The sequence below is a fragment of the Manis javanica genome, chromosome X (genome assembly GCF_040802235.1).
Source record: "Manis javanica isolate MJ-LG chromosome X, MJ_LKY, whole genome shotgun sequence".
Taxonomy (NCBI): domain Eukaryota; kingdom Metazoa; phylum Chordata; class Mammalia; order Pholidota; family Manidae; genus Manis; species Manis javanica.
The window spans coordinates 34925979-34950065 of record NC_133174.1 but is presented as its reverse complement, the minus strand read 5'-3'; the positions used below and the strand labels follow the sequence as shown (position 1 = coordinate 34950065).

Below are 24087 nucleotides of genomic sequence, written 5' to 3'. Positions count from 1 at the left end.
TTCAGAAGAGCTGTTTCTTCCCCCAGAATGACACAGCTTCCCAAGTCATTGGCATAGACTCAAGAGCAATTCTGCAAATTCTGGTTAATATTTTCTCAACCTCCATACTGCATCAGGTGCCAGTCTTATTACACTTTCCAGATTAGATAACGCATGTCTCCCAGATCCTTCTTACAAATTTCATTCCCCTAAGTGCATCAGGCGAACAGGATCTGCACCTTTGGACAGTCACATAGCCCTTCTAAATTACTTGCCGGAGGTCCACATGGCAAGGAACTGCAGCCTGTTGCCAACATCAAACAAGGAACTAAGGCTTCCTGCCAATAACCATGTGAGGAAGCCATCTTGGAAGATGATCCTCTAGCCTAGTCAAACCTTCAAATGACTACAGCCCTGACCAACATCCTGACTTCAAACTCAGGGAAAGTCTGACAGCCAAAGCTACCAAGCTAAGCAGCTCCTGAATTCTTGACCCTTAGAATCTGCAAGAAATAATAAATATTATACTTTCAAATCATTAAGTTTTAGAGTAATTTGTTAGACAGCATCAAATAACTATTGTAAAAGGCTAACTTGTCTTTTCCAATAATCAATGCCAAATAACAAGTTACTCCAAAATTTGTGGTGAAAAACAACAATATTTATTCTGTTCACAAATATTCAATTTGGGGAAGGTTTTATGGGGACATTTTATCTCTGTTCCACTCTTCTCCATAATGTCCAAGGCTTCAGCTGGAAGACTCAAAAGCTGGGGGCTGGAAACTTCCAAGGCCTCACTCAGTCCCATGTCTGGTGGTTAATGCCAGGTATCAGTTGAGGATTCAAGCTCCTCTCCAAATGGGCTGCTCCACATGATCTCCCTGCATGGGCTTGTTGAGCCTTCTTTACGAATGGTGGCTGGGTACTATGAGCTGGAGTCCTGAGAATGAGAAAGAATAAGATAGACACCATATTGTCTTTTATAATCTAACCTTGGAGGTCACACAGTATCACTTCTGCTGCATTCTGTTAGTGAAGGAAATTACAAAAGTTTTCCCAAGTTCAAAGGGAGAGAACATAGATCCCCATCTCTCAATGGAGGAGTAGTAGCATTGCATTGGTAAGAGTATGTGGGATGTGGTATATATTAACATAGCCATCTTTGGAAAATACAATCTGCCACACTTGTCAAAGACTAATTCCCTGCAAATTGGCCTCTCAGAAAAGAAGTTAGCCTCTAGCAAATCTCCATGAAAACCAGCCATGTTCCAGTAATAAGCACAATTAACCCTGCTCAATTGTAGGCCCGGACTCCAGCTTCACAATTATGCCAGGGAAAGGACAACTTCTTTCCTAACCATGAACAGTGAAGTGGCGAATCTCAGCACTACTTTGCCATGTCATACACCTATAACTATAAATGTTGGACCCCAGCGTCCTTATCTTACCAGGGGAGGGGCCAGTGCTTCTCTAATTCTATTAGCCAGGATTTCACCATAAAAGCAAAACCAGTAGGAGATGACAGATGGATAGATAGGGATACGATTTTATTACAGAGGATTTGCTTACACAATTGTGGGAACTGATTAAGCAGTCTCTGTAAGGCAGTCTCCATGTCTGACGCTGGATCTTGAAGTCTGCAGGGCAAGCAGTTAGGAAAGATAGAACATAAGCAGGCTGGAATGCCATGAACACAAGCTGAAAACTGATAAGGATCGTCTAAATTCATATCTATTCCTGTTACCTCTGGAGAAAGCGGGGCCCTTCATCAAAGAGCCAAAACACACACCTAGCCCAGCTGATGTTTCACATCAATGAAGTGAATAAGCAGATCAGCAACAACATGCGTCTGCTACAAAATGGTGGCTTCCTCCTTTTTAGTCTTCTAAATCTCTCCAGAATCTCCCTTGTGGCCCACTTGAACTGGAAATATACAAAATATAGTTTGAAGTATCACATGCTTCTGAAAATGATGAAGCTGCTTGTGCAGGAAGCCCCAGATTATTAGATGATAATGTTGAGAAAAATCCAATAGTGTTAAACACAAAAAGAAGTTATCAGATCTTAGGATATTAAAACTAATTTTTTTCAATCAGTAGGTTGTTTTCCTATTCATATATTTTCATTCATTTTTCATATTTTCATACATATTTTATAATATATTTTGCATATTACATAAACAAAAGGATATCCTTGTGTCTAAATAAGAGTGTTGTAAGTAGATAGCAATTAAAGAATTATGGAATTATCTATCTAATTTTCATTACCATAAAATTTTATATAAAGAATCACCTATCTTAGGTAATCAGCAGAAATAAATACAAAGGAAAGCATTATTTTATTCGGTAGATAAAGAAGACAAGCATGACCTATCGGAGAGATCAAACACTTCTCCACCAGTAATCTTCAATCTAACATACACATTTCAAAAAGTTTTACTACATGCAATCATTTCCCCTGTATTAAAAAATTCTTCCAGGCAACAGTTTCTTCTTTTACTAAGTGTTGACACCTTCTAAAGTTATTATGACACAAAACTATTCCTTTCTACTGCTGCAAACACTAAACAACCATAAGAACTGAATAAGCTTTGTGCCTCCTTCTAAGGGTTCCCCCGTCCTCCAGTTCTAAGGCAAGAAAGATATTATGGCAGAGCCATTTGATCCTGTTTCTATTTTAAATTATTTTCAGTAAAATCTTCATCCTTGAAATGGGCTTAAATAAAATACTAATTATTAAAATGTGTTTGTGGGTGTGTTTGTTAGAGAGGATGAAGTTTTGTAGGTGTGAGTGTATGTGTGTGTTTTCTAACTCCCTTACCACTATCACCAGAAATTCATGGACAAATATTTCATTTTAGCATTTCATCAGATTCTCTAGAATTATTTTCTATTATAAACCACATTTGAGCATGACTTCAACAAGTACTTTGATGCATAAATGTAATGTAATTTAAATTACCATAATGTGAATCCATAATTACTCAGTTCACTGGGCTACTCATTCAGCCTCCTTATTCCTGCCCCATAGGATCAGAGTCAATAATGTCAGGAAACATAAAAAATAAGTGCAACAGTCATTAATACATTTATGAATTGTGTAACAGTGTGAGTCAACTGGATAAATATTTTCAACAAGCATTTACTGAGCACTTGTACTGTTCTCACCATGGTAAGAAGATGAAGACTCTTCCCTTAAAAAATTGATGGTGCAGGTGAAGAAAAATTCCTGTGCTTTTTTGCATTTCATGTCATTCCCTCCTTTGCCATGGACACTTTGTCTGAAGCATCCCTATTTAGCCCTTACTCAAGACGGAGAGCCACATAGAATAGACCCACCTAAAAACCTACAGTGGCCATGCAGCATGAGTAAGCATTGACACTGAGGTCAAGTAGTAAATATTTTAGGCTTTGTGGGCCATGCAATCTGTGTTACAACTACTCAACTTTGCCCTTGTAGCCTGAAAACTATCTTACACAAAATTAAAGAAAGGAATGTGGCTGTGTTCCAGTAAAACTTTATTTACACAAACATGTAGCAAGACATATGTGGCCTGAGGACCAGAGTTTTGGGGCCCGTGGCTTAAAACCCTCTATGTATATGGAGAAGTAATAGAATTTAATGGCTAAACCATGGGCTCTGGAGCCAGATAGCATGTTTTCTAATTTTGTCTGTGCCACTTAAAAGCTGTGGACCTTGAACAAGTCATATAACACTCTGTGTCTGTTACCATTATTCATCTGTGAAATAGAGATTATAATATACATGTATGTGTATGGAGCTTTTGTGAGCTGTAAATGAGTTAACAGATTTTAATGAGTTTAGAAAAGTGCCTGGTACGTAAGTGCTATATAAGGGTTAGCTAATATCACTATGTAGCACTCTATATATTTCTTATTCCAGGAGACTTATTATATTGTTTCTTTAGGCCAAGGATGCAGGAATTAAACAAGGGCCACAGACAGAATTAACTTCAATAAAAGTGTTAAAGGGCTTGAAACTGAGAACACCAAGTTTAATCTAAGTAAGGAAAAGGGTAGTTCACTATGAGAAAGAAGGGTACAGGAGTATAACAATAAGTAACCAGATGTTTTCACTGTGGGATATTATAAAAAGGGGATAAAGGAGAAAATTGTAAAAGGGAGAAAGAATATAGGAAATGACCAGAGTAAAGGAAGGAAAAAGAGGTAAACAACTATAGTGTACAATGGAGGGGTGTCTAAGTTATAGCCCAGCTCTTGACTCCTGGGTGCCAATGGCAGGCTCCCTGTTGTTCTGGTTGCACAAAGGTTCTACTTGGTCTCATGGAATTAATGTTGGGTATAAATGTCAAGACTGACCGTCAGGTCCTGGAAACCAAGATTTAAACTCCTGCAAGATAGAGACAAGACAAGACAGAGATTGCTTCAGGTTCTCAGAAGAGTGCCTGGATGGACAAGAGAATTCATAATTAGCTAGGACCAAGTCAGGCTGACTAGCCTCTGCCCTGAGACCCTTATGTGACATGGGTAAGAAAGAATGCTTTTTAGTATGATGCTAGGTAATGCCTCCTATATGCTTTCTGTATCAGTTAGGCTGAGTTGGGTAATGTTTCATTAACAAATAACCCCCAAATCACATCAGCTTAAAATGACAAAAGTTTATTTTTCACTCATGCTTACTCATGGTACATGGCCACTGTAGGTTTTTAGGTGGGTCTATTCCATGTGGCTCTCCCTCTTGAGACCTAGACTGATACAGGAGATATGGTGGAACATTACTTATCATTTTGACAGAGAGAAAGGGACTCCAGAAGGTCTTGCATTGGCAACTTAATGTTTCAGCTTGAAAGTGATACTCAGTTTATAAGCCAGAGTTAATCATGTAGCTTGACCCAAGCACAAGAGGACAACCCTATTAAGTGCTGACACACTGGAGAGCTAGAAGTATTTGGTAAGCAGCAAGCAACTAATGACTTCCACAGTTTTCAATCTAAAACGGAGAGTATTTATCCCAGCTTTCTTCAGAGAATATACTTGGAAAATATTCAAAAAGTCAGCCTTGGGAGTCTCCAGAATGAATTGTAAACACTACCAGGAAGAGAAGCCCTCTTCCTCCAAAGCCATGGCAAGTTGAGTAAACTCTGAAAGTTATAACTGCTATGGATGTCACCACACATGGGCATGGCAACAGCACTGGCAACAGACCTAGAATAGCTAACTTACAGTTAGGTAACAGCCAGCCACCCAGAACCCACAAGGAGAAAGTAGGAATAGGGTGGCGTGTAGAAGGGGAACTTGAAGTCCCAGTGTTTCTCTTTGTGGGAATTTAAAGCCGCAGGTTGGCAAAATTACCTCCTTGTCCTTGAGGCTGCAAAGGGCTGAGGCAATGAAGGGTCTGTTAATCCTACCTCCTAATAGATACAGGGCTGCTACGATTTGTTTAAGAGGCTTGTGTTTTGCCTAGAATCTGGCAGGAGATGGTAGAGTAAATATGACATACTTCCAAGTAACCCATGGACTGAAAACATTTTGAATTGAAAGAAAATAAAAATGTGAAAAATCAAAATGTGTGGCATGCAGTTGAAGCAGTGTTTAGGAAGGAAATGCATACCATGAAATGTTTATATAGAAAAAAAGATAAGTCTCAAATCATGATCCAAGCTTCAAGTTTAAGAAACAAAAGGAAGAATTAAGTCCAAAGCAAACAGAAGGAAGAAAACAATAAACCTGAGGTCAGAAATCAATGAAATTGAAACAGAAGAACAGAGAAAAATCAATGAAACCCTTACAAAAAAATATAAAAGAAATTCTTCAGAAAGCAGCTATCTACATAGAGAAAGGAAGAACATTAGAAAAGGAATAAATGAAGATGAAAAGCAGTTGTCCATACATATGTGGGTCCATTTCTTGAATCTCTCTTCTGTTACATTGATCTGTTTGTCTATCTTAATGTCAGCATCACACTGACTTGATGACTGTAGCATTATGATAAGCCTTGAAATTATTAGGTAGTGTTAGTGCTCCAACTTTGATCTTTTGCAAAACTCTTTTGGTTATTCTAGGTCCTTTCCTTTTCTGTTTGAATTTGAGAATCATCTTATACAAAAAGCCTAAAATTTAATTTGGATTGCATTAAATCTATAAATCAACTTGGAAACTGATATCTAACCAGTATCGAGCCTTCCAACCAAAGAACACGGTATGTTTCTCCATTTATTTAGTTATTTAGTTTCGCGTAGCAATGTTTTGATGTTTTCAGTGTAAAGGCTGTACTCAGCAGAGTTCTGAGATGGCCCCAGAAAAAGCACTTCCTGGTATACATGCCTTCCCTTTGAATGTGGGATTTCACTCCTGAAGTAGATTACTAATCAGCTGATTTAGAATTAATAAACAGGGAGATGATTTTGTGTGGGCCTGGCTACATTAGGGGAGATAGTAAAAGAGGATGATGTGCCAGAGAGAAAGACTCCTACTGGCCTCCAAGAAGATGAAAGCTTCCATGAGTTCTGCAGCTGCAAGGAACTAAATTCTGTCTGTAAGCTTGAGTGAGCTTGTAACAGATTCCCAAGCACCAGATGAGACCACAGCGCCCGCTGACTCCTTGATTGCAGCCTTGTGAAGCAGAGTGTTCAGTCAAGTTTGCCCAGACTCTGAATATACTGAGATTAAATAAACAGGTGTTTTCCTAAGCCAAAACAATCAATGAAACCAAGAGCTGATTCTTTAAAAAGTGAGGTGGGGACCAAGCCCTACACACTGTTTTGTGGGGAGGGGGGTGGCCAGGGGAGGGGGCGGAGGTAGAAATGGGGAGGGAGATGTAAAAAGAGTATTCCTTGACTCTGGGTTCTGTCAAGACTTTGGTAAATCTTCTGACATCCTTGGATCAAAATTTCTTAATTTCTCAAATAGATTCTTTGCCTACCTTAGAAGATGAGATAACATCATTGTAAATTGTTTGAATACAGTAATGCTTTACAAATCCAAGGCATTATTAATATTATTAATATGCCTGCACATAATGAAGAGAAGTCTGAGCAATAAGGTTACCTAAATTAATTCAGTTAATCACTGTTGGGAGGGTGGCACAGATTTATCTATTGATTGCATAAATTATCACATTTAATTCAAAACTATCTAACCCCTCAATATGCTTTGGTGATTTTTAGTCATCCTTTTAATAAAATCTAAAAAGAAGTCATACACTTATTACTTACCAAAAAATATATTCCTAATTGGACACCACTGAAATCAACTCAGTGGCCACCCAGAAACAAGAAGTAGAAATCCTTGTGACAGTGAAGGTAAAGGTTTCCATGAGGCCCTCCCTTCCAGAGTTTAAAATATCAGCCTCTCCACAGAGTTCAAACGCAAGAGAGTCTTCCTTTTCTTCCTTTTCAGTAGTAGCTGGTGATATTTGAAACTGTAAATGTCCCCCAGATGACCTGCAGTCGTGGGCAAAGAAAGACAAACACAAAAAGCATTTCCTGGGACTGGAGTCATCTAGTCCTTTGTCAAGCTAGGCTTTGTCAAGAGAGAGGCACTTCAGAAATAAGGGGACTGGTAGATTCTGTTTGAGATGACAGTGAGACAATCAAGGAAGAGATTGCTGGTGGGGACAGAGATCCCAGGAAGGTCAGGGGTAAAACAGTAGCCTTGTGTGCCATCTGCACAGCAAAATTTTGCTTAGTAAAAAACAAATGAGTGATGTTTGTGCTGCCATCCAGACTTACCAAGAAATAAAGCATACAGTCTGCAACATGTACAACTGATCTAAAGCCTAGGCTACTATCCACAGTGAACTCTAATATGAGATATGACTCATGCATAAATATTACAATTGGAAATGTCACCTTTTCTAACAAACCTATACATTTAGGATTGCATAATTCATCACTAAATACTGAGTTAAAATTTGAATTTGTATGGATGTCCCCAATCCTAATTGATGATTTTGAGAGTTAAGAAATGAAATAAACTGTATTTTAAAAAAACATTAATACAGTCTTAGAATCCTTAAATATTACTCATGAACTTGGAAGCAAGTTGGTAAACTTTGAAGAAATGAAGACATTGTGTTTCTCCTCTGTGTTCTATTCCTCATGTTTGTTTGAAGAATTAAGCCTTCTTATAACAATTTGGTGATGCCTGTAGTCATCACAGCACCCAGCTTCAACTAATAATTCATGGCCACTCTTGTTTCATGCACTGCCCCATTTACTGTGCTCCCCCATCCCATGCTACTCTTTGATTTAGAAGAAAATCCAAGATTTTTTATCATGCCAACTGCAAATATCTAAATGTTCACCTCAAAAATTAATGACAATACCAATATTATGTATAAGAAGACACAATAATTTCTTAGCATCATCAAATACATTCAAACTTCCCTGATTGTCTCCTATTTGTATTTTTGCAGTGTGTTTATTGAATCAGAATCCAATTAAGATTAATATGCAGCAATTGATTTACTTATTTTAAATCTTTGAGATCCCCTGTCTCTTTTTATTTTGCAATTTTTTGTTGAGCAACCTAGACTGTATGTTCCACAATATTGTCCACAGTTGAGATTTTGCTAATTGTATCTCATGATGCTATTTAACTGTCCCCTGTGTTTCCTGTAAATTGATAATTAAAGCTAAAGTTTTGATCATACTCAGTTTGAAAATTTGCGCAAAAATTCCTGATAGGTGGTGGTGAGCATCCATTAGAAGAAAAAAAGGGCTGGTGCTCTCTCTTTTTGTGTTGTAAGTAGTCACTGATGGTCATTGTCAGGACCCAGTATTTCATTAGAGGTTGCAAAATAGTAGTGTTATAATTCTATCATCCCTTTTTCAGTTACTACCTAATACAAGGAGGAGCTTCCCCTTATCAATTATTTGATTAACATGATGTGCCTTTCATGTAGAAAAGACAAGACAAAAACAGTATTTTTCCCCATTATATTCTAGTTTTCAGAACTTCTGTTGTTTCTCTAATACATCCAAAAGAGATCTGAGGGTGACCAATCAGCTTTATTTTTTAAGTCAGAATGATCATATGGATTAAATATATAAAAATGTTTGATCCATGGCAATTGTTCTTATTCATGATCAAATTGTCCCTCCTCAAGAGACATTTGTTTCCTTTAGAGAAGCTCATAATAGTCTGAAAGCTTCCTTGATTCCTAGTATAACAGGATATTGCAGGCTTATTTTGTACATATGCTGCCCGAGCTCTGATATGGGCTATTTTCCTAAGAAGCTCAGGTTCCTTTTAATGGAAAATGGTGCTTGAAGACCACAACCTGAACATCAGGGATGTTCAACATTACTGGGTTGATCAATGCTTTTTAGATCTTTTCAGCCTTCAAAGCTAGAAAATAGTTGTGTGTTTTTTTCAAAATGAAAAACAGCAAGAGTTTATGCTGATATTTCCATTTCAAATTCAAGAATACAAGGTTTTTACTTAGGCTCATCTGTATTATATCTTCTTTTTTCATGCCAAAAATCCTGATTTCAAACACCATCAACATAAATACTCATTTGCTTTATCCTACACTCACACACAACATCACCAAAATTACAACCCAACACGACCAAGATATTTTTACAGTTCTTTCTGTCCTTAGCATCTATCCCTCTAGGAATGGAAAGTCAAATTATCATGTTTAATTGCAATCATATGGAACAGTTCCTCTCTGTACAGTTATGCCAAAAATTTGTTACATAGTTTGGTTCAGCTGTTTCACGTTGCCTTTTTATTTTTAGGGATTGCTTTTTAAATTTAATTTTGCATTATAATTATGTGAAACAATTACATGCTTCCAGATTTGTATCTATAAAACAAGGTATATTCATAGAAGCCTCACTTCTACTACCCCTCCCCTGTCATCTTGTTGTGTTTCCTGCTCCCCTTTCCCATTGATAATCTTAGAATTTTTAGCTTTAGGCTTATCCTTCCTTTTTAATGGAAGTAAATATACATACATGAATATGTATATTCATAACCCCCTTTCTTAAATAAATGATAACATATACACTTCTGTACACCTTGCTTTTTCCACATGAAAATATGTGCTGGAAACCACTCCTAATAGTATATAGAGATGGAACTCTTTCCTTTCTATAGCTACATAGCACTCTGTGGTGTAAGCATATCACAATTTTTCAGTCTCCCACTGATGGAACTTGGGTTGCTTCCAATCTTCTGCTGTAATGTATTACAATAAATAACCTTACATATATGTCTTCCTATAGCTTTTACCATTATATTTTTGGGATGGATTTGTAGAAGTGGGATTAGTGATTCAAAGGGTAAATGCACATGTCATTTTGTTAGAAATGACCAAATTCGCCTTCACAGGTACATTTTGCATCTCCACCAGCAATGTATGAGAGCAAGAGCATGTGTTTTGTGTGGTAAAATCTGTGCTAATTTCAGAGATCAAAGGAAAACAAGATCTCCCTCTCAAATTGGGTTTATAGTCAGAAAGTAATCTTCCTTGTCCTCTCCTACAATCCAGTTAGCTTAATACTTCCTGTTGGCAGTCTCTGGGAATTACCCACAATGCCAATAAATTGCTCCTGTACACAGAGAGCAGTGGGAACTAATTATTTCAAGGGGCCGGAATTGGCCCACCTCACACCTTCCCAGTGGGACAGGAAGTGATACTAGCTGAACAAGCTGCATACAACTGCAGTGGCCAGAGTCCCATGGGGCAGAAGCCTAGCAGGCATGCACTTAGAATTATCACACTACATAATGGGAGCTGCAGCTACACAGGCAATAAAATAATCTGCTTTGAATGTTCTTGTCTTTATGTCACAGCCTGCTGAGACACCTACTTGGGATCCTTCCCGTCTTTGTTGTCAAATTCAGGCTTGTCTACCCTGTATCCAGGCCCCCCCAAACAAATCATCCTTCAGTCTGTTCTCCCCTGCATGGTTCCTCTGTTAGCTTAGCTGTTGCCAAGCTAAGCTGTTTGCCATTCTTTATATTTGTAAAGACTTTTTCTTCCTCTGGTGTATGGGTATAGCATTTCTGGTTTTAGGGATGAACCCTAGGGTTTGGCCAATCCACTCCATTCACCTCCTCACAAAAGCAGTCAGTGCCAAACTCCACCAGAACCCATTCTCTCTTCAGCAATTATCTCATGAACTGTTGGTCACTTGAGGACTGATGTCTCCCTACATCCACAAGAAGCTCTAAAACAATTAACAATTAACGTTATATTCTGCGTGTGGCATGGGATTAATATATGTTGGAAGCCTGACTACTTAGCGTTTAAGTTTATGGCCAATACATAGCAATCTTGGAGTTAAATCTAAAACCACAAAAGAGATTCACCATTCCCTCTGGGAAGAGTAGCAAATGAAAGATCTTTGCTCATGCACCTGGGACAGTCTGTCTCCACACACTGTGAAACCAGGATGAAAATACCGGACTGTAAAAAGTTACCTAAACAAAGTACCAATAGGAAAAATAATAAATCTCACCACAAATACTACAGATACACTGAGTTGAGAACTATCTAGTTCACAGGATGACAGCTTATTAAAAAGAGGAAAATTCAAAACTATATAACCAATATTATGAATAACTTATAAGGAAAACATATACATACATAAGATTTACATATACACATGCTTATGAAAATATGGATGTTAGCAGTATTTCTAAGTGGTGTGTTTACAGTTTTTTAATTTTTTCCTTATTTACTTTTGCTGTATACAGCACGCCTTTATAATGAGCATGCATTCCTTTCCTGATAAGGAAAAAGCCTAAGACATAAAATATTTATGTGAAATGCTGTACAGCAGTTGTGTGTTAAATACACTTCAAATACATAGATATAATGTAGAAATCTGAATTTGATCAGCGTCTAGCACACCAAAGGAGGAAAGGGAGCTTTAGAAGTGAAAGATTCTAAAATCAACTCAAAAGCAATCGTTTTTAATCCTGAGCCAATATTGGGATAGGCATTATTTATAGTCATCATTTTCGAAGATCAAAGCAGCCTTCCCTTCTGCACTGTCAAACAAAGAGAAGAGATGAACTTGCTGAATCCACATTTTAAATGCACACAGAGAATTAGCACATGGTATCTTACTTCGTTTGCAATGGTAGGATGTTGACTAGAAGAGAGACAAGGCAAAATATCAGAAACAGAAGCACAATGTCAATCTTTAATCTCTTGCCTCAATGATAAGGAGAGGTATTGCCGTGCACCTCCCTCCATCCAAGGACAATTGAATGATTCCAGTGTGTTTCTATAAGAAAGAGAAGGCCTTTAGGAGCAAACACATTTCAGGAGTGGGACTTTTTGAAGAATAAACTGACTTTCCTTCTGAAGCTTATAAAGTGGTAATGGAAGGAGGCAGTGGAAATGATAGGGGTTCAGCACTATAGGAGGGTGCTTTTTTAATGAGTTGCCCCAGGCAAACATACCTAATCAACCTCCACTATTCATTCTGCTGCTGCCTACATCTTTGCAAACTGGTTCTCATTTTTATGCCTTAATAAGCTAAAAACACTGGAAACTCTTTTACATTTTTAATTTTTCAAAACTTACCTAACCATATGTCATTTCTAAAGATGACTCCTTCCTGTTTGGGTTGTTAGCTCCTTTAGCAAAGACAGAAAGAGCTCAGGGGCCTCCCCAGTTTTTCCTTCTCTTCCTTCCACTCTATCTATATCATTGCTTGTTCATCCAAATGGATATCTAGAAAACTTGATAGGTGACTCCAAAATAGTCATATTTTCTCCTTCTCCTCAAAAGGGAAAACACTCTGAAATTGAAATTTGCTTTCTCCCCCGACTGCCCCAATGTACTGGGACTGCATGCATTCCTAGAGATAATGAATCAGATGGGGGTAATCTGTAACTTTTTAAGGTTCTAACAAACTGCTTCCTGTCCTTCAGCTCTCATTGCCAATCCAGCACTATATGAGTCAGTTAAGGCTACAATAATTCTGTGTAACAAACAAGCCCCAAATGCAATAAATCCACACACATTTATATCTTGCTCACCATCTGTGGGTGGGCTATGGCTCTGCTGGGATAAGATGGGATTTTCTGGGCTTTTCTCCAAACTGTGAGTTGGGTTTGGGTACACTCTTCTAGTCTCCTCATTCTAGGAGCAGTGCCTACTCAAAGCATTGTTCTTCTTATGGCAGATGGCAGAAATGTAAGAGACCAAGCCAAACACACAAGCACATTTCAAGCTTCTCTGCATGTATATATTAGCTTGTTTGGGCTGCCATAATAAAATACCACAAACTAAGTGACTTAAAACAACAGAAATGTATTCTCTTTTAGTTCTTGAGGCTAGAAGTCCAAAACAAGGTGCTGGCAGGGCAAGTTTCCTCTGAAGGCTCTAGGAAAGAATCCTTGCGTGCTTCTTCCAGTTTCTGGTGGCTCCCAGCAGTGCTTGGTGTTCTTTGCCTGGTAGCTGCACCACTCCAATCTCTGCCTCCATCATCACATGGCCCTCTTCCTTGTGTGTGTTTCTATAGCCAAATCTCCTTCTCCTTTCTCTTGTAAAGACGTAAGTCATTGTATTTAGGGCCCACCCTAATTTTTTTTACCTCATCTTAACTTCATTACTGCAAAGATCCTACTTCCAATAAGGTCATATTTGCAGGTTCCAAGTAGACATGAATTTGGGGGAAACACTAGTTAGCCCACTATAATGCCACATCTACTAACTTTCTACTGGTCAAAGCAAATCACACAGTGAAGTCCAAAAATCAACAGTGTGGGGAAAAGTACACTCCGCATATTAAAATGGAGAGTACCACAAATCATATGGCAAAGCAAATGAATGTATCATTTGATTATAGAGTAGGAACAAAAAGTTGGAAACAATAATCCAACCCACCAGAGTTATCATAATATTAATAAATATGCTTCAAATATTTTATACAACTATGTCTTATTTTATAGTTCATGTCTGGATTATTTACATGTGTTGAAGATGATGGGCCATCATTGGGTGGCGCTAATGGCTGCACATTCATATCCACTGAGAGGCCAACTTCCTGTAGCTATGCTTTATAACAAGAAAATTGCATTTCCAAAGACTGTCAGAAAAGTTCTTTTTGTTTCTCATTGGACCAAATTAATTCAGGCCAGATTATCTACAAACTAGGGCAGAAATGACTAGATTAGACTAATCAGAACCCCAAAGTTTGGTGTCAACCAGATTCTTCTGAAGCATATGGGTTTGTGTGGGAGTGAATGACACCTGGATAAATGGAGAAGGAGAGGGTGGATGCCAAGATGATGACCAACATTTCCTACTACATTTGGTTCAGATTTTGGGAGGTGGGCCCCTTGGGTAGAGAATAGGATTATTCTGCTCACCACAGAGGAATATTTCCCACTGTAATGTAATACACTGGAAATCCAATTATACAACTGTCTCTTGTCATTTCTTTACTTTTAATCAACTCTTTTGTATTAAAACCTTGGCTGAGAAGTCTAAGGGATAAACCCAGTCACTGGAACAAGTTACATTCCCCCAAGTTAGGTTTCTAATCAACATTAAGGCCTCCTCAGTCTAGGGCACCATGAATTGACTTAATCTGAATAAGAAAAAAATGATTGTGTAATATGCATTAACATACTATCTACATGTATTCAACCACAAAATGAGAGATTCATGAGCCAGCATTGCCAGCTTTTTCTTACGTGTTTTGCTTATTCTATCAGGAACTCTCTTTGTATCCAACTTAAATTTCTTATTCTCCACTTTAAACTTATTTCCTCTTGCTATTTCTCCAAAAGTGTTGCCAAACAGGATACGTATTGTCATCTGCATCACATATGCACAAAAAGTCCTACTGAAGAGAAAGGGATTCAGTCCTACATCAACAAATGAACTCTCAAAATCCCTTCCATACCTAAAAGCCTCTGAAACAGTGTTACCTTGATTATTAGGAGAAGTAAACCTGAAATATCCTGGAGTATAAATGTCAAACACTGAGCCTGTGGGCCAGCTCCAGCCTACAGAAGGTCATCATTCAATGACACAACTTCATTGTAAACAGCTTTATTTCAGTTGGCATATTTTGTGTGTGTGTGTGAGAGATATTAGTTCAGCTCACCAGGATTTTCACAAGGGAAAATTGATCCATGAGTAAATTTGATTTGACATCCTGGTCCTAAGGAAACAAAATGGCATTTTTGAAATTATAAGATTAATGTACTAAATGATTATTATTTACCCCAAACTAAGCCCTTGGAAGTTCCAGCAAAATTGAGGCATCAACCGTCAGAAGCTGCAAAATACTGAAGGCAGCATACACATTGCAGCTCAGTGCTGTGTATGTGTGTGTGTGTGTGTGTGTGTGTGTGCGCGCGTGTGTGTTTCCTGAATAGCAAAGTCCTCTAAACAAACTACATTTGCACATTGAGCAACATGGGATTCTGATTCTGAATTTCTCAGTCTGCTTTATATATGTTACTCATAGTTTTTCCAAAGATTCTTCTTAGTTTTGGCAGATTTTTTTCAAGAACCAATTCAAAATGAACATTGGTTTCTGCATGATGTCACCAAAAGGTGATGTCATTTTCTTTTCTCTCCCTTGTGTCAAGAAAAATGGATACTAATATTGGACTTAATTCACCCTTAACACACAGACAGGCAATATCTATACATACAATGTTAGCCAACCTGAAGTTGCCAGATAAAGTCATTAGACCCCTGGATAAAATAAAACCTTCAAGGATAGGCTTCCTTTCTCCCATGAGAAATAATCCATATTTTCAATTCTTTTTTAAACAATACTATAGTGATTATTTCTAACATCAATGTTAAAATATAGCTTTTTACTTTAGTTAAAAAGGGATCAACTGAAATCTCATGTAAAAATCCGAAGGAAATTGTATTTATGATAAAACTCAACCCTTACTCTTAAACTCTTTAGTTATAAGCAGTGTCTCTTTTTGCTAACACATATGACTGTGTATTTCAATATGATACTGTCAACTGCTCAAATCAATCATAATGCATGTCTCCGGTGGCCCATATCTCAGGAACAATACATCTGTATGTCAGTGTGGCTAGAAAAGTAGTCAGAAGTGGCAAGGACAGGAAGGAAAAGGCCTTAGGAAAAGAATGAGGAAAACGTTTGACAATTTAAAAAATAGTATTAGCAATTCATTTTCTCCAAAAGAGTAATAACAAATAAGCTATAGCCTAAAAAGTTCATATTCTGAATTACCTATGTTTAGTTTATCTGAAACATTTTCCAAGCAATGAGTTTGGCCCACCCATGTTCAGTCCGTAACTGGGAATCATGACAAAGCCCCATGTAAGCAGCGGTCATAAAGCATATGGTTAAAGAAGACAACCCCAGCCTCTGCCAGGTCACCTTAACAGGCCTGGTTGAGACTTTGGATGGCATAGGACTACCAACACCTATCTGCGAAGGCCTCATAACAATGCACCACCAATGTCACCTTAAAGAAAAGACAAGCTTGAAGACCATGACCTGAAGGGTGGAGGATGCAGAAGAAAGCTAGAAGGAGCCTTGGGTATGAATACTCAGTTTCAGGAAGGTATTGAAGTGTAGGGTAAGTGGAGAAGTAAAGCGCTTAGAGGAGGGGAAGCAAATGAAAAGGTCTTCCCTGAAATTTACTCATCTTGAATAGACCAATTATCACCTTCACCAGAGCCTTAGTAATTGACAGCACCCCAGTTAGGGCTCTATTTATTAAAACAGCAAGAAAATAACCTAGGATTCTAGTACCATCTCAGCTTGAACTGTCCCATTTGCCTCTGAGGGCAGAGAAGAACCAGGGATGTCCTGAGCTGTGTCAAGATCAGGTAAGAAATTTTCCTGGTGAGAATTCTACCTATCCACAACCTATATTAAGCCCTGGAACATCGGAGATAAGATTCCCTTCCTCTCATGAAGGCCTGTTTTAGTCACCTACTGCTGAAATAAAGCTATGTAAGAAGTAACCCCAGACTCAGTGGTTTAAAACAATACTCATATATTTCTGACTTACAGGTCTGTGGATTATCTGTGGATGTGTTGAACTTTGCTGGGATTGACTAACCTTGGCTCCAGGTTGTGAGTTGGTTCAGGTCTGTTCCACATGTTTCCTACATATGGTATCAGTGGTTACACAGATCACGTTTTTCTCATGGTGATGGCAGAAACCCAAGAGGGTTCAACAGGAACATGCAATTCAGAACTGTAAGGCCTTGACTCAGAACTGGCATACTAAAAACATCTGCCCACATTTCCTTGGCCAAAGCAAGTGACATGGCTTAGCACAACATCAATGTGGTGGTGAAATATACTCCATTCACAGTGGACCATGATAAACATAGGAAGGGAAGGAAGAATTGTAAGCAAATACAATCTACCAAGATTGAGAGCTCTACTCCTGGGGGCTCGATGTAAGCTTCCCAGTCACTTGTATGCAATCTTTTAAGAATATAAACTAAATACCCATTGACAGATGAATGGCTAAACAAAATACAGTATACACAGACAGTGGAATATTATATAGCCTCAAACAGGAAGGAAATCCTGACACAGTTTACAACATGGATAAATCTTGAAAACATTTTTAAGTGAAAGAAGCCAGACACAAAAGGACAGATATTATATAATTCTATTTACAGGAGTTTCTTGAATAGGCAAATTCATAGAGACAGAAAGTAGAATTGTGCTTGGCAGGGGCTGAGGAGAGGGGAGTATGTGGAGTGATTGCTCCGTGGGTACAGAGTTTCTGTTTGGATGATGAAAAAGTTGTTGAGATGGGTGGTGGTGATGGTTGCACAACAATATGAATATAGTCAATATCACTCAATTATACACACGAAAATGGTTAAAACGCTAAATTTTATGTTACGTACATTTTACCACAATAAAAGAAGAATGTGAATAGAGAAGTTAACATATGTGTAGCAGTAAACAATAGGCTCACACATGAATTGGTCCATTTTATCCTCACAACCATTTGAGGAAGAGATTCATTCTCCATTAAGGAAGAGGCCACATGCTCTAGGGGCCCCTTGAAGGAATAGCCAAAACATAAAGAGAAGCCCACATCTTTCTCTTCACATCTGAGTTAAAAAGGCCAGGTTAGGCAATGACTTTGAATTAAGGTGAACTTGAGTACCACTCAGCCTGTAATTACATGTCTCAGACATTTGGTGCTGCCTTTGCCAATAAGGTTACATTCCCTTAAGTGGTATAAGCTAATAGACACCAGGTTAACCTATACAATCCTAGGACATTACTATTTTAAATCTGGTTCTAAATGCTCACTAAGTAGAGTCTTCAAAAGAAATTTTATCTGAGGTACAATGAGTTGAAAAAATGTACTTAATTAATTCTAAGGATTGTTTTTCAATTCACCAAGAAATTGGCATTTTCCTTAAGAAAAAAAGACAGCTCTTGAATTTCCCCCTCTCAGTTCAGTACTGAGGTTATTAGAAAACATTTTGTATTATATTTTAGATTTCAGCCTCACTGTGTTACCAAAAAGCATCTTCGATACAGGAACAATGTCAGTGCTTGATGTTCTGGGGGCTGCTTCTCTACTCAAAGGCTGGTGTTTAATTCTGAGAGACTGTAATTCAGGCCAGAAATCATAACTGCACACTGAATGATAATTTTCTGCACCTGTCTTTCACAGCTAGCACAAAGAAAATGGAAGAAATTCTCATAGAAAGGAAAGGTAAGGAAGGAGAGGAAGATTACCTGGATTCCCAGATCAGCTAGTATCTCACTAAGCTATCACTTGAGAGGTTTCTGCTATAAGACAGCAGGACAATCTTTCCATTATCTGTCCTTTTCATAAGAAACACTTGATGAAACATTAAGCTAATCCCTAAATACACCGCTCTGCAGGTACAAATTGAATTGGATGAATGCTTCACTATTCAAATTGAATGAATGCTATATTATTCACTTATACAAAGCAATATGCCAACAGATACCTGAATAACACACTATCCAGTGGTTATCATGAATAGGTTTTAATGCTATCTTACAAATGCCTGGAATAGATCTAGTGTACTATATCAAAAAGTGTCTTTCTTCAGTAGAGAGAGATAGAGATTTTGGCACTGATACCTTGATGCACTGTTAAAAGCTTTCCACTTCCTTTACCTTCCATCTCCATCCTGCTTCTCTATTTAGTTTGGAGCAAGAAACCTTAAGAGATCCTGGGGCTTCCTCTCTATAATGACAATTGACAAATTCCAGACATTTTTATAGCTGTATTCAACACTATAGTCTAAATGTCACAAGGCCAGAGGGAAGTTGTATAGAAGAAGACAGGATCATAATAATAATAACATTTGTTGACTGCTTACTATATCAGTTACTGTTCTAAGTGCTTTAAACCTATTAAGTCACCAAATCTTCACCATACCCTTATGCGGATGGGCACTACCCTTATCCTGATTGTACAGACCAAGAAACCAAGGTATAGAAAGGTTAGGTAACTTGCCTAAGGCCACAGAGCTACTGAGCAGAACAACTGGAATGCAAACCCAGGCAGTCTGGAGCCCTGCTCTAACCTCCACACCGCACTTCCTGCCTACAGAGTATGGTATTCTGGGACCCTTGTGTCTGCGTGGCTGTGAAGCACAGCTTCATCCAGGGGAAGGAATCATTACAATCAGTATTCCTCAAGACATTCCTAGACCTTTTACTCCTTCTACTTTAGATTCTCTCTGATTCATGTCTTGGCATCAGTTACTATTTATGTGCAGATTACTCATAATATCTCAGACCCAGAAATCCAAACCATCCTTTTAAATATCTCAAAGCCATCTCAAGCTCAACATCTTTACTTGTGGTCTTCCTGCTCAAATCTGGACCTCTTTCTGTATTTCTTGTCCCAGTGAATGGTACCAACATTGATCAAACTATATAATCCTGAAATCTAAAAATAGTCCTTGATCCCTTCATTTGTCACCACCCCCAGATCTAATACATCATTAAGTTCCATTAACTTTACCTCCTAAATATTTCTCAAATTTAGTCACATCTTTTTATCTTTACCACTACTGCTCTCAGCTGAACTATGCAACTTAATGCAATAAATTCCTAACCAGTCTCCCTACATACATTCTACTGCTCTCAGCTGAACTATGCAACTTAATGCAATAAATTCCTAACCAGTCTCCCTACATACATTCTTGCATCTCCTCAGTTTGTCTCCAAACTGTACTTAGTATGGCCTTCCTTAAACTCAATTTTCATTAAATTACTGATGTGCTTAAGACCCTTTAGTGGCTTTCCATTGCTCTTAGGATAAAGGATAAAACTTCAACTTGATCTGCAAGATCCTGAATGGTGTGGCTCTCATACCCTATAGCCTGTTTCTCATCATTCTCGTCACTACATTTCTCAAGACTCATACCCACCCTCCAAGCTCACTCTGCTACAGAACTTTAATGCATGCCCTTCCACCTAAAATGCTCTTATCTGTCCTCTTTGCACATATAACTCTTATTCATCCTTCAAATTTCAGCTTAATACCCATTGCCCTGACTTCCTTCTCCAAACCAAAGCTCTCCTGTATAACTTCTCATAATTCAGAACCCTTAGGTAGTAAGACACTGAAGCAGACATTGGTATATTCCTAACTGCCATTTCACCTCATCATTCATGTTGACACAAACCCTGTTTTGTTCAGATGCTGGGCACCTGTGTTTCAGGAGCCATTCCCCAACCCAAAGGTGTGGCTTTTCTAGTATAGGTCAATCATGTCAATTCTATTCTCCCTACCAGCCATTGAATCAGAAATGGGCAGGTGAAGCAACCCTTGCTAATGAGAAGTAAAAGGATGTAGAGATGGGGAGTGGGCCTTCTGGGAAAGAACAAGATAGGACTCGTGTCTTCCTGTCTTTGGATGCAATCATAAGAAGATATGATGCCTACGAATCTTTTAGCTTTTTATGACCATGAGAAGAGAATATAAATAATACTTCTGGTTGTGTGGTTATGTGGTAAATTGAATTACGGATTCCAATTCTTCATTCCTCTGTAATAGATAGCCACACCCTTGCCATGTCCTCATGGTGGGAAGAGAGGTCTTTCCTGCCCCTTGATTTTGGACTTGTTCATGTGACTTGTTTTGACCAATGGGATTTTAGCAGATATGAAGAAAGCAAAGGCACAATATGTATTCGCATGGTTTGGTCAGCTTTCTTGTTCTCCCCAGTGATCCACCATGAGAAGCTGCTTTCCCTTTCAGCTTGGTTCCGGAATCCATATGTATAAAGTAGGCCTAAGCTTAATCCACACCTTAAAGCAGAGCTGCCTCTGCCAGTTCATGGACCCACAGTCTAAAGTACAGCTGCCCCAGCTGACCTGCAGAACTGAGATCTTAAGAAGTGTTTACTGTTAGATGCCATTGAGTTTTGGGGTAATCTGTTATGGAGCATTATTATGGCGATTGCTGGCTGACACATCAGCAAAAGCATCCTAACTATAGCAGACATTAAATAATCATATAATTAAATATAATTCTCCCACGCTAGATTACGAGGTCCAGAGGGTAGCAACTGTGTCTATTTTTGTTCTCCATTGAATTCCAGCACAGTAGATTGCATAATAAGTATTTATTGAATGAATGCTATTAATGAGAAAGGCTGAAATAAGAGACACCAAAAATGTTAAAAATCAGATGATAATAAGTAATGTTTATATCTTCATTTTTTTCTGTATTATAATAAGACTTTTGTGTATTATAATAATGTTTTTGTATAATAATCATGAATTGCCTTTACAATCAGGAATAAAATTTTATAAAAAACTACTCCCACTAAGCAGAAAATATATAATTATTTGGAAAGAAATACTACCCTGGGTCAAACAAGAAGTCATTTGCATGAGTTAAATTTACATATAGCTCTGAATTCAGGAGGTTGTAAATTCACACAAAGGTGTCAGGACAATAAATAAGGTCTTGGTTAGCTCCAAGATTTAAGACCTGGCTGAGACACACTGTGTTTTGCTTTACTTTCTGGGATCAGAGAGAAATGTCTGAGGTAAGCCAATAAAAAAACACAGGAATTTAGGGAGATTGGGTCAAAGGGACATGTTAGGAAGCTACTGGTTATTGACAAATTATCTCCTTCACACTCATTTTACAAATTTTTACTAAAAGATTTCTAAGGGCATCTCTCTAGCCACATCTCCTCACCTTCCCTCTCCTTCCACCTCCAATTTCCCTGCTGTCTGTCCTCACCCCGTCCTCTAAGGTCCTTGCTCTCTTCTCAGGATCCTTTAGGCCCCTCCTGGCTTCACTTGGTCCCTTTGATGACTGGATCTCATGGTTCAAGGATGCAACAATGAAAAGCAAGGAACTAGATTAAAACCAACCATATGGATCATTCTTCAAAGGATAGCATTGGATAAAATCTAAAAATGAAGAAAAAAATCAATGTATTATAGAAAATAGTTACTATAAGTTTAAAATGTACCCATTCACATGTGTCTTTTAGGCTAGTTACATATATAAGGGCATGTATTAAACATTTAAGATGCTGCCTAATGGGAGAGAATAGTGAGTGTGGGTATAGAGGATAAATGGTAGAAGGAAAGAACGAAGAGAAAACTCATTTATAAGGGCAGAAAACAGATGTTATTCCAAATGCTTAAATGAAGAGGCATTAATGAAGAGACCAGTGACAATGGTGTGAGGAGGTGGAAGGAAAAGACAAAGAATGGGAAGGTGTATTGGTTTTCTATTGCTGCTGTAAAAAATAACCACAAATGTACAGGCTTATAACAAAAGAAACTTCGTATCTTAAAGTTCTGTAGGTCAGAAGACTGGCATAGATCTCAACAGCTAACATCAAAATGTCAGCAGCGCAACATTCCTTCTGGAAGAATCAGGGGAGAGCTTGTTTCCTTGCCTTTTCCAGCTTCTAGAGGCTGTCCACATTCTCTGGCTCATCGTCCCCTTTCTCTGCCTTTAAAGCCAGCAACATCTAATATCTTTCTGACCATGCTTGCATTGTCACATCTCTCTCTGACCACAGAATCTTTTAAGGACCCATGTTATTAGATTGGATCCACCCAGATCACCTAGGGTAGTCTCCCCATCTCAAGGTTCATAACCGTAATCACTTTTGTAAAGTTCTGTTTACCACGTAAGGTAACATACGCACAGGTTCCAGGGGTTAGGACGTGGACATATTTGGAGGACCATTATTCTGTTGACCCCAGAAAGCAATATCAGGAAGCCATTAGCATCCATATGGCTGAAGGAGCAGGGGAAGGAAATGGTATCAAGGGAACTCCAGGGGAGCTGGAATGCAGGCGCTGTCAGAAAGGTGCTGCATTGAGAAGAGAGACAACCATTGCCAGACACTGCTCAAAGCAGCAAGCACATAGAGGAAAACACCCCAACCCCTCCCACCTCACCCCCATTCTCCCGCCAGTGCCTCTCCTTCGGCAAAGCTTACCAGAAACCAAGCAGCAAAGGAGCCTGGGTAATGGTGTCTGCAGCAGTTGACTTCCCAAGGCAGACAGAGAAGGAGGAATGCGGTGGCGGGATGGGGAAAGAGTTCAGGGTAGCAAATGAGGAATAACCAGGACAGATGCCCGGAACTGGGAAGAGCGATAAACTCAATTGCCTGCCCTTGAGGTTAAAAAAGACTAATGATCTCCTAGTAACATCAGCTGCTATTTCAAAGCAGAATCGAAAGTTGTGGGGTGGGGAGACTGTGGAAGAAATGCTTCTGGTTTTTTGTTTCTTAAAATGAGCAAGAAAAGTTTGGGACTGAGAAAAATCGGCAGGCAAGCTACACGGCATTCACTCACATGGCTCCCCTCACTCCCTACCTTGTTGAGCAGGAGAGCCGGGTAGAAATCACCAAACCAAAAGAAGGGGAAGAGGTGGGGAGAAATACAAGATGTGAAGACCCAGCAAAAATGTAGTGGGTGAGTTGACATTTTTTGAGGGGACATATTTGAAACAACTCTTTTCCAAAGTGGTGAAAGTGGCAGAAATTCTCCTTCATAATGTCAGTGTTTTCTTTTGACCTGGATGCTGGTCCACATTAATTTGTAAAATGCTGAAAGTACATATAGCTAGAACAGGATCTTTTACTCCGCAAACTGCTAATTTAACTATGAGCTGGATTCTGTTATGAATCTCT

General features: G+C 38.6%; 1 long non-coding RNA gene across 3 annotated transcripts; it reads right to left on the bottom strand.

Moving 5' to 3' along the window:
* Positions 1–630: 630 nt before the first annotated feature.
* Positions 631–23645, bottom strand: LOC108406411 (uncharacterized). 3 transcript variants are annotated; one of them, XR_012127365.1, is made up of 5 exons: positions 23392–23645; positions 22170–22342; positions 7175–7402; positions 1549–1616; positions 631–919 (listed from the first exon to the last, which is right to left on the bottom strand). It is a non-coding gene; the product is annotated as an uncharacterized lncRNA (long non-coding RNA). The 3 variants fall into 3 exon arrangements; XR_012127364.1 differs by lacking the exon at positions 22170–22342 and adding an exon at positions 1724–1902; XR_001855457.3 differs by lacking the exon at positions 22170–22342 and having other exon boundaries at positions 23392–23641.
* Positions 23646–24087: the final 442 nt, after the last annotated feature.